The 18,424-nt window shown below is 39.7% G+C and overlaps 1 pseudogene; it reads left to right on the forward strand.

The window, feature by feature from the left end:
- LOC132002953 (transmembrane protein 126A-like) overlaps positions 1-18,424 on the forward strand; it is a 73,705-nt pseudogene that overhangs the window by 542 nt on the left and 54,739 nt on the right.

Raw genomic sequence — 18,424 nt, forward strand, 5'->3', positions numbered from 1 at the left:
TTTTGCATCAGAATTTCTAAGTCTGGCTTTAGAAAGATGTTATTTCCCATTTCACTCCAGACTGTGTCTGCGGCCTACCTCAGATCAAAACAATATAAACTAATTATAAAGGCTCTTCTGCCACCTGAACCTGGCCTAGAAATTTGTTATCTGTTAGACAAATGTGTACACAAGAATAAAATTCTAATGTGTGGGGGGAAAAAAAAGAAAAGAACCTAAGCCTGCTGGCACCTTGATCTTAGACTCCCTAACTCCAAAACTGGGAGAAAATACATCTCTGCTGTTTAAGGGCCCCCGCCTTATTATGGCAGCCCTAGCAAGTTAATATATGGTAGAAATCTTATTTTCAAAGGACTGTCAGGGCTGCAAATGTCAGGACCTAAGCACCAGCAGCGCAAACCTTTGGTTGTGCAGAATCAGGGTGGGGCGGGGCCCATCCTGGTCATAGGACCAAGTGGAGGCACAGTCAGGGCATCGGACTGGCGGTGTGGGGCTCTTTGACACCTAAGACCAGATCACTCAATTTGTTGCCATAAAGGTGTTTCCTACAGCTGCTCTCTTCCACTCGACACTTGTGCCCAGTGCAGATGACAGGAGAACCTTCGAGATTCTCCACATCCTCCTTGTCTATAGCATTTGCAGTCTCCTAGCTGTGCTGCCATAATGGGCAGCCCACTTGCTCTCAGCTGATGGGCGCCCTCTGCTATGAGCCTCAAAAAGCTGTGACTTCGCACTGCAAGCAGAGTGGCAGAGTGGGGAAAAGAGCAAACTTTGGCATCAGACATGGGCATGACTCTGGACTCCATTGCTCATCAGCTTGTGATTTTGATCAAGTTATTTAACCTCTTACGGTCTCCTTGAAAGAGGGCAACACTCTCTACCCTTGACTGATTGTTGAGAGGATAAAATGTGATGATGTGTGAAAGGGGAGGTATCAACAAACACTAGATTCCTCTTACTCTGTGTTCTTTCCTCTATCCTCCTACTCTTTCTCCTACTCCCATTCTGACTAAGAACAGCAATCAAAGAATACATCATGGTCCCTGACACCCAGACTTGTAACTCTCTTCCACTGCCCTTTCCACCTGTCTGACTCAACCAAGGAAGGTCTGCCTATAGACATTAGGGTTCTGCGTAGCCCCTGGAGGCAGCTCACCAGCATCACCCTTTGTGGGGTTTAGCTAATTTCTGCAGTAATTTGATCTGGAGAAGCCATCTCTTTTTTTGGATTTCTAGAAAGACATGTCACTTGCAGGGAGATACCAACTTCAGCCAAACCTAGCACAGTGGTTCCTGCACTCTGGAAATGTTCATTGCTCATAAAACTTTCCTTGCTGCATTAAAATTAAAAAAAAAAAAATGTATGAGATCTCAGCTCACACAAACATCCCAGAAGTTTCTACTTGGCAAAAAAAAAAGTAGAACTTTTATGCAAAGACATTTTGGGTTTCTCAGCGGTGTGCCCATATCCCTAGCCATGCCTACCTTGACTACGCTCACCTCACAGCCTTGGGATGAGGTCTCTGCATTTGCTTCTTACATGGAACATTCCTCCTACGAGAATGGACCATCAAGGCCACAAGTCCCATGCAGTGGCTGAGAACAGTTACTTGTGGTAGTGGCAGTTACTTGGGGGACTTTCAGTAGGTAACTGACCTCTTCAGGCCTTTGTTCCCTCATCTAAAAAAATAGAGGAGAGCTAATGAGCTAATGAGCTAATGAGCTGCTGTAAGAGTTGAGAAAAAGCCTGAAAGGCCCTGTGTGCAGTGCCTGGACCATAATAATAATGACTCCATAAAGGCTACCCATCATTATTATTACTATCATCAATATTTTTCAGTCAATGCAAGCTTCACATAAAAGGAAATAGCAGCAGAATACCTTCATTAATGCCTCATCATTTTATGCCCTGACTGCTAAGAGGCTTAGTGGAGAAAAAAGCCACAGGGGCATAGTATTTACGAAGTGCTTTTGAATGTGAACCAAGGGCACATCCCCAAGTTGAGAAGCAGAAAGCAACAAGGCTGTCTGCAGAAGACTGGTCCTTATGCAGGCCATGGGCAGCTGTGGGGCAGCTGAGGTTATTACCCAGTGGTAACAGCTGAGGTAACAGTACCCAGCTGAGGTTGTTACTCTTTCCACTATTGATGTCAGGGGCCAGAGAATTCTTCATTGCCTTGTGTACTGTACGAAAGTCAACAGGATCCCTGACCTCTACCACTAGGTGATGGCTGCACCCTCCGACAACTAAAAATGTTTCCAGACATTGCCAAACGGCCTCTGGAAGGCAAAATCACCCCCTTTTCACCCCCGCCTTAAGAGCCACTGGCATTGAGGGGCATCTGACTGTCTTGTATTTGGTATTGAGTGCTGTCTCTTAGGTGAAAAGGGAATATGTGATCACCGCAGGTGGGGCTGGGATTCAGCTGGCTGGCACTGGTCCAACCGAACCACTGTTTATGGTCCCGTAGCTGTTCCAATGGATTGGTGCCTGTGCCGTACTGGTTAGTAAATATGCTTAATATAATTCCTGCATCACAGTGAACCTTAGGCTGAGGTTTCTCTCAAGAAGCCAAGGTTAAAGCAGATCTTAGTTGTTCATGTACTGAAGGCGAAGTTCATCCAAAGAATATCATGGTGGCTAAAAGTCAGATGGTTGTCATTCCACCTCAAAGGCTTCCAACAATATCTCAATATGGTCTTTTCACTCACTGTTACCTTCTTCCTCATCTTTCCCAATCACGGTACAATATGGTATTTCAGATTGCTTGTCCTTAATGATGACCACAAGCTACTTACTTGGTTCTGGACTTGTGCAGAACAGGTGCTAAGAGCTGACTCTTCTCCAAATGTCTCTGTAAATAGAAATATACCACTTCTGATGACGTATCATCAGGCTCTAGGGTGATGCATGCATACCATGTTTCTCCAAATAATGGTTTCAGACTTTGGGTCCCAGAGTGCTTGCAGTAGAGATGGGGACCTATTACAAAATGAAAGACATCCATAAATGTGGTTACCAGTTTTGATCCATGTCTGGAACAGTTCTCCAACATGGGGAAAGGGAGATGGGGGAACACCCGGGGAATGGCAGTACCAACAAATTCAGGATCCAAGGAAAAACTAAAGATTAATTAGGTTGAGTTACTCTCTAAGATTAGCCCATCTACCAAATAGAATCGCACAACTGCCATAGGCAACCACGTAGTTGTTGCAACGCTGTTAAAACCACTGAAATAACAGGCCACCATGGTGAACCTTCCCAAAAAGACCCATTTAGTTAGAGGCATGGTGTTTGGTAAGAACACTACGCCAAGGTTCTGGATATAGGTAGGGAAATTAATGCCATTTATCATCTGGGTCCTTAGTCCTTGAATGGGCTTATCAGTCTCTGGAAACGAAGCTCTGAAAGAAAGTGAAGGGCTGTGGAGAAACAGGGATGCTAAAGTCCCCAGTAAGCTCACAGCTATCACCAAGCCTGCTTCTCAGAGGCACTTCTGGGTCTGCCCCCATGCAGCTCCCCACCTGGAACGTCCCCCCTCCCAATTCACTTATCTAATGCTCTGTTCATTTACTATCTGTGGGGTTTTGAGGATGTTACTTAACTTCCCTGTGCCTCAATTTCCTTTTCTCTGAAGTGGACAAAATAATCGCTCCTACTTCAGAAGTTGTGGTGAATGTTAATGGGAATACATACATAAATTGCTCGGCACAGTGTCTGGCACCCAGCAAGCAGGCAATACATGTTAGCTATTGTTACAAGAATTGTTATTCATCCTTCCCATGTCAGTTTCCTCCAATAAACCTTTCTTGATACTCTTAACCAGCTACACATGTTATCTGCAGGGATTGCCAAAAAATGTTCCAGAGTACACCTCATAGATTCTTAGAGCAGCCTCAAGATAGACCCACAAACAGGACCTGCCAGGAGTAAAACCTCAAAGTTCGGGGCACAATTATTGACACAGTAGTAAGCATAGACCCCCCAAAAAAGCTTTCGAATAATTGAGATTGCTATGGGGACTGGGAGAAAAAGGATTTCTCTTTTTAGGAGATTTCAGGTACTAAAGGTGATGTTTTTCTAGAGTTAACCAAGGCTATCTCTGCCAGCAAGAAAGCCTGCCTGAGAAGATATAGAAGAAAGCAAAGGTCAGACAGCGATAGAGGTAAGGGAATGAGGATAATGGGGACAGAGAGACTGGATTACATTGTTGGGACCCTGGATCCAGGCAAGCCTGAAGACAGAGGTACCCAGGGTTGTTACACTGTCATTTACCTCCGCTAGCTTGAATTTGGTTTTTCTCACTTGTTATTAAGGGTTTTGATTAGCATGCCATACTTCCCCATTCATAACACACATTACATTTCATTTAAATTAATTGTTTAATTATCTATCTTACCCCAGCTAAGCTGAAATTTCATAAAGGCAAGGCCCTGTCCTACCTGTCCATGGTTGTGTGCTAAGCAGAGTGCCTGCCCAGAAGAGGCTTGTAAACATTTGTTAAGTCATGAATGATGAATTACTTGAGGGGATTTCAGATAAGAATCATAGATTCTATCCGACGTAATGATGGAAAGGATAAAGCTCCACTGTCTTTTCTCAACTCCTCTCCAGCTGAATACAAATTAGAAATCTTATTCCCCCAAAGACGTCTTCCACTTTTTTTTAACCCTTCTCCCCATTTCTCAGGGAAACAGAGGCAATGAGAACATTGTGGTCTGTTTGAGATCAGTGTCCCCACTTCCAAGTTATGAGACTCTATTAAGGAAAGGGGAAATGTGGATACTTCAGAGGAAATATTCTTGGGCATATCATATTTAGCAATTATCACATTAAACCATTAAGTTTTTTAAAAAGCCCAAAGATAAATATTGCTGTTCTTTTTTTTTAAGGTTTTATGTGTTCGTGGGAGAGAGTGTGCACACTGCACAAGGACACAAGCAGGGGGAGCAGCAGGCAGAGGGAGAAGCAGGCTCCCCACTGACCAAAGAGCCCGATGAGGGACTCCGTCCCAGGACCCTGGGATCATGACCCAAGCCGATGGCAGCAGCTTAACCGACTAGGTGTCCCAGGATGTTAGTGCTGTTCTCACTAACAATTTCCCTAGGAGACATTGGGCACAAAACTGAGGAAAAAACAATCTGTCCCTGACCTCTTTCTTTGAGATTCATGTTTTTGTTGGTCACATCTGACCATAGTTTGAAATAGTCAAAACCAGAAACAAATGATCACTTTTCCGTGTTAGTCAAGAATCACTCGATAGCACCTAATTTAGGCAACTGTAGGGAAATTTTGAAATTTCATTGTTATATAACTGAAAAGTTTAGGATTTGCCTTAAGGCTGAAGTCAGGTCCTCAAAGTCTGTCTTGTTTCTTCCATCTTACAGTTTTCCTAAAAGCTATATTTTTCTGCCAAATCTCTCCAGGGATAGAAACGATGCTCCTTGAGGCGCAGCATGGGATCTGTATCAACCCCACAGAAACACTGTGATATGCTCTACTTGGGTCATAAGCCCAAGACATGCACCTTTCCCTGATTCCGGCACAATGGAATTCTCTTGTGGGCTAGCCTGGGTCACATGTGTACCTCTGTGGGACATGGTGGCAATGCGGGGACTAGGTTGAATGGTGGTTCCACCAGTATCATGGAAATAGAGGAAGGGGTAGTTCCCAAATGGAAGGAATGTGAGCAGACAAAATAGAAAGTGCTGTGCACTACCTATTCCCATTCCTCTACTTGCTCAGATGTGTCCCAAACCATTCCCAGTGTGCCCAGAAGGATCTATAGACTGCATGGGCATTCTCCCATCTGGGGAGACCCAGAGGTCTCCCCAGTCACATCTGTCCTGTGCTCATACCAGGTGGAGAAAAGATGCCTGATATTCAGTTGTGCTAGTCCTGATACACACTTGCACAAACCACACTCCAGTGCTGCTCTGTGCTCCCACTGCCTGGAGACTTGTTATGTCTTACCCCTTCTATTAATTAGTCTCCTCTCCCACGAAATCCTGGAAACAAGGCTGAAGGATGCAATGTGAGCAACCTGGCTATTATGAGAAATATCCTCTTTCTTTCATACTGGCTTTGAACCAAACTTGCGGACGTGAACTCTCTCTCCTTAGGCTGAGTGCCATTCTAGAAGCTTCCTTTGTCTCTCATGCCAGTAAGCTTCAGGCAGGCCAACCCCACACTCCTACTAGATCAAACTGGGTAACTCAGCATACCATAATGCTGAGATCACTGCTGTACTTTTGGGTTTTCTTTTCCTTTCTTTTTTTTTTTTTTATTTGTTTGTTTTAAAGATTTATTTATTTATTTTAGAGAGAGAGAGAGAGCCCGTAAGAGTGTGCACGCACGCAAGCGGGTGGGGCAGAAGGAGAGGCAGAGGGAAAGCGAGAGAGAGAATCTCTAACAAACTCCCCTTGCTGAGTGCAGAGCCCTACTCAAGACTCGATCCCAAGACCCTGAGATCATGACCTGAGCCAGACAAGGATCAAGAGCTGGACACTCAATCAGATGAGCCAGCCTGGTGTCCCAATTTTCATCTTGTTTTGTTTTAAAGAATTTTCAGAAGAATATTTTATTCTGAATCGATTTCCTATTTAAGTGTCACCAGACAGATTTATTTGTTAGTTGTCCTGAATAGCTTATTACTCCACCATTGATCATCTATCAGGTTGGCTCAGTGGTTATTCTAACTGGTTGTCACAGAACCAAAAAGTACAAATGTCTCTACTTAGAATTTTCTTTCTTTGGGGGCAGATGCTTCGATTTGTTTATCTCAGTTCCCATGTAATAATCTTAAGTTTTTAAAGCCCTGTATGTAAAACACTGATGTACAGTCAATATAAGGGTTGACTTACTAATTGACTGTGGGTAGAATTTTTTTCAAGTGAAAGATAAACATCTTAATTGAATCTACAGTGACCCAAGTATATTTGCAGTGGTGCCTGACTTTCTGTCTGTACCAAAACTTTCTTGCCATTCATGGGACATATTGCCAATCAAAAGGAACAATAATATGCAAATCGATGTTGGCAGAGACCATGGGCAGCATTTCAATACATTTTTACACTCGTTCACCCAGAATGAGCAAACGAGCATGCAGACTCATGTTGTGGCCAGGTTCCCATTCTTCTCACCTAACATGAATTCTCTTCCCCTGCCTTCCAACACATGTCATCACTATCCCCTAATCTGCACATCTTTCCTCCCGGTAGAATTCATTCAGTTCCACTCATCTCTAGCATTGCTCTCCATCTGCCCAACACAAATAATCACTCAGGAAACAGCAATTTAGGAGCCCTCCCCTCCAACAGACACACACATTCCCTCCCAATGAGCCAACCTTTCCAAACTGACATTAGCATCCTAGGCAACATAGAGAAGTGAAATAGGTAATTTAGAAACCTTATATATCTCTTGCAGTTACAACCCCTTTGCTTTTCTGGTACTGAAAATTACACAGAGACAAAGCATCAAAGTCTAAAGCAAACAACTGTCAGATTAAACCAATGATAACTGAGAGACCTGGAAGACATTAATTCCGACGGTAAATCTGTCCTACTGTTTTGTTTGTGGTAGCAGAGACTACAATACAGACATCTCTGGTTTTGCACATTCCTTCATGTGCAGTACATATTTGATAGCAAGGATGAATGGACCAGTTCTCCTAGCTGGGGAAAGGCAGGTTGCTGATGAACACAAGCTGGAATGTGCATGCCCATTTGCCTTTGCAAAGTCTCCCAGAGCTCTAGAGCCCACGCTGGGAACTCCTGTGTTTCCCCCTCTGAAAACCGCAGAATATGTATATATAATCCTTGCTTTTTTCCAGGAAACTCAACAAATGAGTCTTTTAGGATATTCATAGAAGATAACTGATTATATGTAAATAGATATATGTGTTGATATATGTGTATTTCTCCTCCTGGAGAAATGCTTTAAACAGAATAAGGCACATCATTTACTCATACCTTCAAAGTGCCACTATAAAGCACCATTCTATTTAAGTCTCAAAGAAATCCCACAAGGTGAAGATTACAATTTTCTGTCTTAGAGAAGAGGAAATTAAATGTCTAAATGATTTGTCCAAAGGGCCTCACAGCCCAATCCCAGCCCCTTCACCACACTATGCGGCCCTAAGATAAACTTGTTGCTGCCTACAATCACACACTTAGCAGTAAAAGGTATTTGAAGAAATAATGGCAAAAAAAATCCAGATTTGAGGAAAAGTATTTATTTATAGATCCAAGAAGCTCAGCAAACTAGAAACAGGACAAATACAAAGTAAAAACACCCTACCTAGTCAAACTGCAGAAATTCAGAGATATTCTTTAAGGTGGGGGAGTGCAGGAACATACCACAAATGGGAAAAAAAATATGGATTCTGATCAGATCACAAACTGTGACATTTTAGAAAACAAACAAATAAACAAAATGCAAAAAACAGTGAACCCATAATTTTGTGCTCAGCAAAAAATATATCTTAAGGTCGAAATAAAGACATTTTCAAATAAAGGAGAATTGAAAGAATTTGTTGCCAGCAGATTGGCACTAGTGTTTCCTAAAACTAAAAATGTTCTTTGGGCTGAAGGGACATTATAATGAATTGAGACTTGAATTTACAGGAAGTAAAAGAAAGCATCTCGTCATAATGCTTTTACCAGGTTAGCAGACACACTTTTGATACCTGGAAGCAACATTTTGAGTGGAAAATAAGTGAGTTTGGGGGAAAAAGCAGAAACTAAAATATTTTAGTTTAACAAAGCAATGTCACATGTCATAAGGACAGAGAAATTGTTTTCGCTTTTTTATATGTTGAAGATTTTTCCCTAGGTGATAGTTTTTTAATTCTATGACTTTTGCCATACAAACTTTCTATTTTTATCTAGTTATTTTTCCTTATGTTATGTCTGCAGTTTCTTTTGTTTTCAGAAACTTCTCTTGACCAGAGATTGAGTCACTCATACAATATATGACTTTATAGCTGCTTCTATAGTCAATTATATTTGTCAATTATAGTTTATCTAATATGTACAATAAAGTGAGGATATAGACCTCCCCCACCACATAGCCTGTTGACCAACAGCATCTGTTGAATAATCTACCTTTTTCTCATTGACTTGTGATAAGTTCTCCTTTATACATTAAGTTTATGTTTTATAGGGTCTACTTCTAAGCTATTTAGGCTGATTTTTTTTTTAGATTTTTCTTTAAAATTTTATTTGTTTGACAGAGAGAGTGTGTACAAGCACGGGAGGGGCAGGCAAAGGGAAAAGGAGAAACAGACTCTCCACTGAGCAGGGAGGCAGACATGGGGCTTGATTCCAGGACCCGGGATTATGACATGAGCCAAAGCCAGCTGCTTTAACTGACTGAGCCTCCCAGGTGCCCCTAGGCTGAGTTATTATTAGTTATGTATTACACTATTTCCTTTGGAGAGCGTTATGATATAGCTCAATATCAAGTAGGCAAATTCTTCCCTCTTCCTATTTATTCTTTCTCAAGTTCTTCCCCTTCACTTGAATTTATTCTTAGAATTCTTTTACAATATTTCTTTCCTGCCACACATAACTCTGGAATGTTGAATGGAATTTCCTTTAAAGTACAAAATAATTTGAGAAGAATTTGTACCTTTGCTGTGGTTTATTTTACCACTAGGAATGTAAAATATCTCTCATCTTAATTATGGTTCAGGCAAGGGGGAAAAAATGCTGAAAGCCTTCTAAAATAGCAAATATAATAGGAGACACTCCTTCCTGCATTCAAATGGGACACAAGAGTGATATTCTCTATTAGGGTGAAAAAGAAATAAAAACTAACATGCAGAAAGAAACAATGGAGAAAGCTTGACCTTGCTGTCCATTGAAGGGGTAAAAGTCTCAAGAATTTATAATCTCAGTCTGCTCCCCACATAAATTTTAGTACAAGTTTATATTACTTATGAATCTAAACAACCTCAAGCCAGAATTAAATTTAAAATAGGCCCAAATTATCAAGTCCTCCCAGGTGCTGATAAAAGTAAAAACAAAGCCTTTTTGGAGGAACTCACCTTCAACTAAAAGCTCAAAGAATTCCCACAGATAAATGCATAAGGAAATGAGAAATTCATAATAATAATTTAAAAACTAAACAGAGAAGAAACACACACCATGAGTGAAATGAGAAGTAAAAAAGACAATAGAAATTGATATACAAAAACTTCAAATAGAGAAATACAACATTCAGAATTATATTTAGTGTTACTTAATGAAATAAAATAGGAGTTTGAAAAACATGAATACTTTACAAATGAAAAATATAACCACTGAAACTAAAAACTTAATTGATTGTATCCATTAGGATGATTATTTTTAAGAACAAACAAGCAGAAAATAACAAGTGTTGGCAAAGATAGAGAAATCGAAACCCTTGCATACTTTTGGTAGGAAGGTAAAATGGGGTAGCTGCTCTAGAAAACAGATTGACAATTCCTCAAAATATGAGACAGAACTACTGTACGATGCAGCAATTTCATTTCTGGGTATATATCCCCCCAAAATGAAAAATGGGAACTCAAACACATTTTTTATACATCAACATTCATAACAGCACCATTAACAGTTGCTAAAAGGAGAAACAACCCAAGTGTCCACTGATGGATAAACGGATAAATAAAATGCAATATGTCCATACAATGGAATATCAATCAGTCATAAAGAGGAAGAAAAATTTGATACTAGACAACCAATAAGTCAATGAAGAAATCAAAGAAATCAAAAATACTTTTAGACAAATGAAAATGAAAACACAGCAGTTCAAAGGCTATGGGGCCTGGCAAAAGCAGCTCTAAGAGGGAAGTTTATAGGGATACAGACTCACCTCAAGAAACAAGAAACATCTCAAATGATCTAAGTTCCTTACACCTAAAGGAACTAAGTCAGTAGAAAGAAGGAAATAAAAAAGATCAAAATAGAAATATATGAAACAGTTGTTTCTGAAGAAATATCAGAAACAGTTGTTTCTGAAGAAACAACTCTTCGTTTCATTGCTCTTTTTTCTCTTCTTTTAGTGTGAAATAAGTCAATTGGAGAAAGACAATTATCACAGGGTTTCACTCATATGTAGAATTTAAGAAACAAAACAGGGGGAGAGACGAAAAAATAAAATAAGATGAAATCAGAAAGGGAGACATACCATAAAAGACTCCTAACTATAAGAAAGAAACTGAGGGTTGTTGGAGGGGTGGTAGGTGGGGGGATGAGGTAACTGGGTGATGGGCACTAAGGAGGGCATGTAATGTAATGAATATCGCGATGGTGTGATATGCAACAGATGAATGACTGAGCTCTACATCTGAAACTAGTAATGCACTATACATTAACTAACTGAATTCAAATAAAATAATTAAAAATAAAAACAAAAAAGAAATGGTCTTTATTTTTTAATTATTTTTTTAAGCAATGAGCTACATTGTACCCTGGGAAGAAAATATGGGACTTTTATTTTTAACCTACTTGTGGCACTTAATATATAATATGATTTACATTTTTTTCAAGGGCTATGTAGATAAAATAGCCTTAAATTATTTCTGTTAAAACCTATTTGTTTTATAACTTGTTTATCAGGAAAAAAATATCTATAACTGTTAAACCATGTATATGACCCTCTAATCAAAAGAACAGTAGATGAGAAAAAAATTATCTTCAGCATGATAAATAAATCAGAATTTTATTTTTTATTGTGTTATGTTAATAAATCAGAATTTTATATCCCAAAAAAAGAAAGAGAGAGAGCCAAAGTAAATAAATCAGAAATGAAAGAGGAGTTACAATCTATACTGCAGAAATGTAAAAGATCTTAAGAGACTACTATGAATAATTATATGTCAACAGATTGGACACCCTACAAGAAATAGATGAATTCTTAGAAACATAGCCTTCCAAGATTAAATCAGGAAGAAAGACAATTTGAACAGATTGATTATTAGCAATGAAATTGAATCAGTAATTTAAAAAACTCCCAACAAACAAAAGTCCAGGACCAGTTTGTCTAAGACTAGACAAAGACACCACAATAAAATAAAATAAAATTACAGGTCAACATCCTTGATGAATATAGATGCAAAAATCTGCAACAGAATATTAGCAAATCAAATTCAGAAATACATAAAAGACCATATGCCATAATCAAGTGGGATTATTCCAGGGATGCAAGGATGGTTCAATATATGCAAATCAATCAACAGGATAAAACATATTAACAAATTGAAAAATGAAAATCTTATGATCTCAATAGATGCAGAAAAATCATTTGACAAATTTCAACATCTGTTTATGATAAAAACTCTCAATAAAGCAGGTTTAGAGGGAACATACTTCAACATAATAAAGGGTATAAGTGACAAATCCACAGCTACCATCATAAATGATGAAAAGCTGAAAGCTTCTCTTCTAAGATCAGGAACAAGACAAAGAAAAAGAAGCCCTGAGAGCTGAACTTTTCAGTAGGCTGAGAGATCGAGTAGTGACAATTCTTAGGGGTGGTCCTTTTGGGAGCTCCATACTCATTTTGTCCCCTCTGGTATCTGTTAGGTTGCTGGTTTTCAGAGCTATTGTATTTAGTTTTCAAGGCCACTGAAAAGCTTGTGAGATGAACACAACTTGAAATGTCACAAGTCTACTGCATTTACTGAGAGTCAGCTGTTTTTCTTGAATAAGCACTCATAAATTTGCTGAAGATCTTACTTCCCAGGGTTTTGGAAAAAAAGTTATTTTTTGCCAGTTTTTGTCAGTGTCTTCATTGTTTTTCTGGAGAAGTAAATTTACAGATGTCCTTACTTCCCTGTTCTGGAAGTTACACTCAAAGTAAGGGAGAGAATCATCTCTCTGTGAAGCTTTACCACTATCTCCTGATTAGGATGATATTATTAAACTAAAAGATAGGGAACATAAATGGAAGCCAAAAAATGGAAGATGGTATTTGCAACACATACAACTGACAAAAATGTGTCACAAAGCAGTAAAATTTAAGAGCAGGTTAGATACAGCTGAATAAAAAATTAGTGAACTAAAGGAATTACTTGGAATATCATCTAAAAGACATGTAAATAAGGAGACATTTCTTCAAAGAAGACATCCAGATGGCCAACAGACACATGAAAAATGCTCCACATCACTCGACATTAGGGAAATACAAATCAAAACCACAATGAGATACCACCTCACACCAGTCAGAATGGCTAAAATTAACAAGTCAGGAAATGACAGATGCAGGCAAGGATGTGCGGAGAAAAGGGAACCCTCCTACACTGTTGGTGGGAAGGCAAGCTGGTACAACCACTCTGGAAAACAGCATGGAGGTTCCTCAAAATGTTGAAAATAGAGCTACCTTATGACCCAGCAATTACACTACTGGGTATTTACCCTGAAGATACAAACGTAGTGATCCGAAGGGGCATGTGCACCTGAATGTTTATAGCAGCAATGTCCACAATAGCCAAACTATGGAAAGGACCTAGATGTCCACCAACAGATGAATGGATAAAGAAGAGGTGGTGTATATATACAATGGAATACTATGCAGCCATCAAAAGAAATGAAATCTTGCCATTTGTGATGACATGGATGGAACAAGAGGATATTATGCTTAGCAAAATAAGTCAATCAGAGAAAGACAACTATCATATGATCTCCCTGATATGTAGGAAGTGGAGATGCAACGTTGGAGGTTTGGGGGGTAGGAAAAGAATAAATGAAACAAGATGCGATTGGGAGGGAGACAAACCATAAGAGACTCTTAATGTCACAAAACAAACTGAGGGTGGCTTCAGGGAGGGGGGTAGGGAGAGGGTGGTGGGGTTATGGACTTTGGGGAAGGTATATGATATGGTGAGTGCTGTGAAGTATGTAAACCTGGCAATTAACAGACCTGTACCCCTGGGGCTAATAATACATTATATGTTTATAAAAAAATTAAAAAATTAAAAAAATAAAAATAAAAGACATGTAAAATATGAAACTCTACCAAACAACAAGGAAATGACAGTTGTAAGTTCTAGCGTGTACAAAGAGACAATTTTTCAAAGATATATGACTAAGATTTTTTCTAAGTATTTCTAGATCTAAATTTTCAAATACAGGAAGCCAAATGAACCTCAAGTAGTAAAAAAAAAAAAAAAAAAAGTCCACTGCTAGATAAAACACAGAGACACTGTAGGTCTTAAAAGATAAAAAGAAGACTTAGAAAACAGCAAGGAAAAAAAACAGATTACGTACCAAGAACTGTCCTGAGAGTAAAATCTTATTTTTCAGTGACAATAACACAGTCAGTGAATTAATTTCAATGTACTAAGAGAAAATTAAGAAGTACCCACAAAGGAAACTTCTAAGGAAAGATGGAGAAAATACACCAGATGGAATTAGAATGTCTGAGACCAGAAATTGTGACCAAAGATATTGCTAAATATAAATAAATATAGATGGTATACAATAAAAGAAAGTAATGTCTAATTTGGGGATGAAAGTAACAGACTAGAACCTAAAATACTGAACAACTGGATGGGTGGTCAGGTTTGAGGGGTGCTTAGTGGATTAGTCAACAGATACCAGAGCCAGATTGCCTTGGTTGCAATCTTGACTCTGGTACTTATTATCTAGTACTTACTAATTTGCTTTGGACAACTTAAACAACATCTCTGTATGTCTTTATACGTCCCTTAATATGAATATAGTAACAGTATCAAGCTCATAAGGCTATGGTGATACATAAATTAGCTAATATGTATGTTAACCACTGAAAACAGTACTTGATATAGAGCAAGTGTTTTAGGAGTGTTAACTAGGATGCTCAGTAAAAGCATTCTAAGGGACTTGTATTGCCAGCTAAAAAACACAATCATGGCAAGAGACTAAAACACCTTGTTTTAAAAATATTTTATTTATTTATTTATTCGCCGGGGAGAGGGAGAGAAAACACAAGCAAGTGCACACTGGTGGAGGGATGGGCAGAGGCAAAGGGAGAATCAGACTCCCCAGTGAGCAAGGAGCGGATGTGGGGCTTGATCCCAGAACCCTGGGATCATAACCCAAGGTGAAGACAGGTGCTTAAATGACTGAGCCACTCAGGCACCCCTCACACATCTCTTCTGATAACAATAATCAAGAACATAAATATACTAAAGAGAATCTTGTTTTAATTGACTCATTAAAAAAATCTGTAACCATCTAACTCATACCACACAGACTTTTAGAAAAATCTGTTTGTTGGTTTACAAGATAATTACAAGAAGTAGAAATTGAATACATTGTGGAGGTACTGCTTTTTGCCCTGCCAATGATAAGCCTACCATTCCTATGCACAGAACACTGACTTCCTGGGAAACAGGAGTGTGTGGATCTAAAACACTCACTCTTCCAGATGTCTTTATAGTTAAATGTGGGCATTAAGACCTAGATCAGATCACTGGGATTTCAATGGAAGTCTCTGGGTTGGATTTCTGGGAAAGCTACCTTAACCTTTATGCCTTTAAAGCTAATAGGCCTTGAACCCAATATGTTTCTCATTCTTTGGTTGTGTGTGTGTGTGTGTGTGTGTGTGTGTGTGTGTGTGGAAACACATCTTCAAAGCTCCTGCAAGAACTCTGCCCTAGTTCTTGCTTACACAGAGGTTGAAGATCAGCCAGAGGAAGGAACACATGGCTCTTTCAGGTGTTCCTGGGAGTGTGCACAACCCCAGGCATTCACACAACTTTATATGTACACATAGTCTTTTGGGTTCACAGAAACATGTAGGAGATGTTCACCGCCCTCCCTATGGACTTGATTCTAAATAATTTTTATTCAAGGAGATTTAACTAAAAATTTCTGGGACTTTAAATATGGATTTTGACAAGTTGTTTCCTGAAATTGGCCAAGAAGAGCAATAAAGTGGAATTTTTCTACATCAGACAGCAAGACAAACTATAAAACTATAGTAACTACAATACAGTGGCATTGTTGCTGAAATTCATAGCATTATGGAAAAAAAGTCCAGAAATACATAGACATGGACACACACACACACATCCATTTTGCACATTTTAAATTAGTATTTATATAAAACTATAAAGGTATTTAGTAAGCTTAGCCTGGGGAAGGAATTTTTTAGGACAAAAGGAGAACAAGAAAACATAAAGGCAAATCTTGACAAGTTTGACAACATTAAAGTTAACCACTTCCTTACAGTGAAGCGCATCACAAGTGAAATTAAAGGTAAACAATAGGCTGATTGACAATACTTGTAAAACATGGAACAGAAGAAAAAAAATTCACGGGCACCTGGGAGGCTCAGTCGGGTAAGCAGCTGCCTTTGGCTCAAGTCATGATCCCAGGGTCCTGAGATCAGGCCCCCCATTGGGCTCACTGTTCAGCGGAGAGCCTGCTTCTCCTTCTCCTTATGCCTGTCGCTCTGCCTCCTTGTGATACCTCTCTGTCAAATAAATTAAAACCTTAAAAAAAAACGAAGGAAAAAATTCAAATTAAATAACTGGATCCTACTTTAAATGTATGAGATTGGCGAAAGAAAAAACTTCACAAAGATTGGTAGCACCGTGTTCATGTGGATGTGAAGATAGTCTCCTTCACTGCTAGTGAGATACCAAATTGTTTTGAGAAGCAATTTGGCAAGATCTAATATAATTTTAAATGCATGTCACTTAAATGCTAATACAGCATTTTCACTTCTGAAAATCTGTGCTGCTGAGTAGTCACATGTCACAAAGGTGGATATTCATGAAGCTGTTTACTGCAGTGCTGCTAGTCATCAGCTAGGAACCTGAATGTCCATCAGTACTCGGGGGCGGGGGCAGGGAGGCACGTGTGCACAGATACACACATGTGTAAAGAGGAAAGGAGTTGCAGAGACAAAAAAAAGGGACTTCAATAAAGATTCAAATAGTTTTATGGGCTTTTTTGGATAATGAACTTTTTTTCTCTATCACTCTGTGTGTGTGTGTGACCCAGAATGATGACATAACTCGGCTTCATGGGGAAATATACCACAAGGGAGGCTTTTATGTTGTATAGCATATGCTTCTATATTATTTCCATTTTTCGAATGATTTGAAAACAACAACAAAAAAGAAACAAGCAATCCACAGAACTGTGTAAATGTTCCCATCAGGGTAAAAGACCTCTACAAAAGCAGACGTTTGTTTGCATAGTATGACTGATAAGAATGCACAACTGTTAGCAGTGGCTCCTGGGAGAGACAGGGGGGCGGTAAGAGATGCAGTGGAGGGCTTTGCACACAGACGGCACGGTTCCGGTGGACGTTTTTATAAGCTGTACAACATTGCTGAAATTCACAACAAAACAAACGAATAAAGGGAGTAGAGACGTACCAAGTAAAGCGAAGGGGAGGGAAGGGTAGTCGCCTTCAAGCTCGGAAGACAAGGAGGTGATTTCAAGATCAAGATCAGGAAAGCGTGAGCAGGCAGCAGTGACTGCCAAGGCGATAGAGAGCGTGGTGACGTGGATGACGAGCGGGCAGACGTGGGCACGTGGGCACGTGCGTGGCGCCCAAGCCGTGTCTGGGAGCGCTGGCGGGGCATGCGCTGTAGGTACGGTGTGTGTCCTACCCCAGTGAGGGGCGGAAGTGAGGGCACGGTCGTCCTGCAAGAGACAGAGCGTGTTTGAGATGGGCTGTGAGGAAACAAAGGTTGGTTTCCAGCTGGAAGAACACGGAGCAGGTATTGAATAAATACCCCCGGGAGAGGAAGGTGTTCGCATTTGTAGATGTGTACTCTTAAGCTCTATCAGTGACTGTATTTCTGTGAAAACTAAAATGGTTTTCTTCAGTTAGAAAAGTCCATGAACCCCATCATGGGCCACCTGTGCCTCAGCTAATGGGATTCATAATGAACGACCCTCAGAAGCAATTGGATCGCTTTATTTATTTTATATTCCTGCAACAGGACTTGGGATTTAACTTTTGGCCATAGGCAGAGTAGATAATATGAGAAATGTGTATGTGACAAATTCAACTGTGATAATAATATGCTATTAATTGGAAGGAGGCTGACCTGAGAAGATTGCGTAGTAAACATGCGCGTTGTGTAAAATATCTTTAAAATCCATACAAAATCTATACAGTCTCCCTGGATGTCAGACATAAAGAAATCCTAAGAACGCGTGCTGAGTTAAGACCAGCTACACTGGGATGAATTTGTGTTTGTGGGGAGAGAGAGGTAATATACCACAGGCTTAAGAAGAGTCAGGCTCTTGCAGAAGGAGAAACCCACGCTATGTCTTGTGGTGTGTCGGTTCTTATTTCCTCTGTGGGAGAGTAAATAATTACATGTTTTACTCTTCAAAAATCTACCCTGGTTGTTCTTCTTTTTCTGGTCCAATTGGCTGGCATGTTCTGATCCACAGGAAGAGGAAGGCATGGGTGGGAGGTCGTAGG

Source organism: Mustela nigripes, chromosome 15, assembly GCF_022355385.1.
Source record: "Mustela nigripes isolate SB6536 chromosome 15, MUSNIG.SB6536, whole genome shotgun sequence".
Lineage (NCBI taxonomy): Eukaryota > Metazoa > Chordata > Mammalia > Carnivora > Mustelidae > Mustela > Mustela nigripes.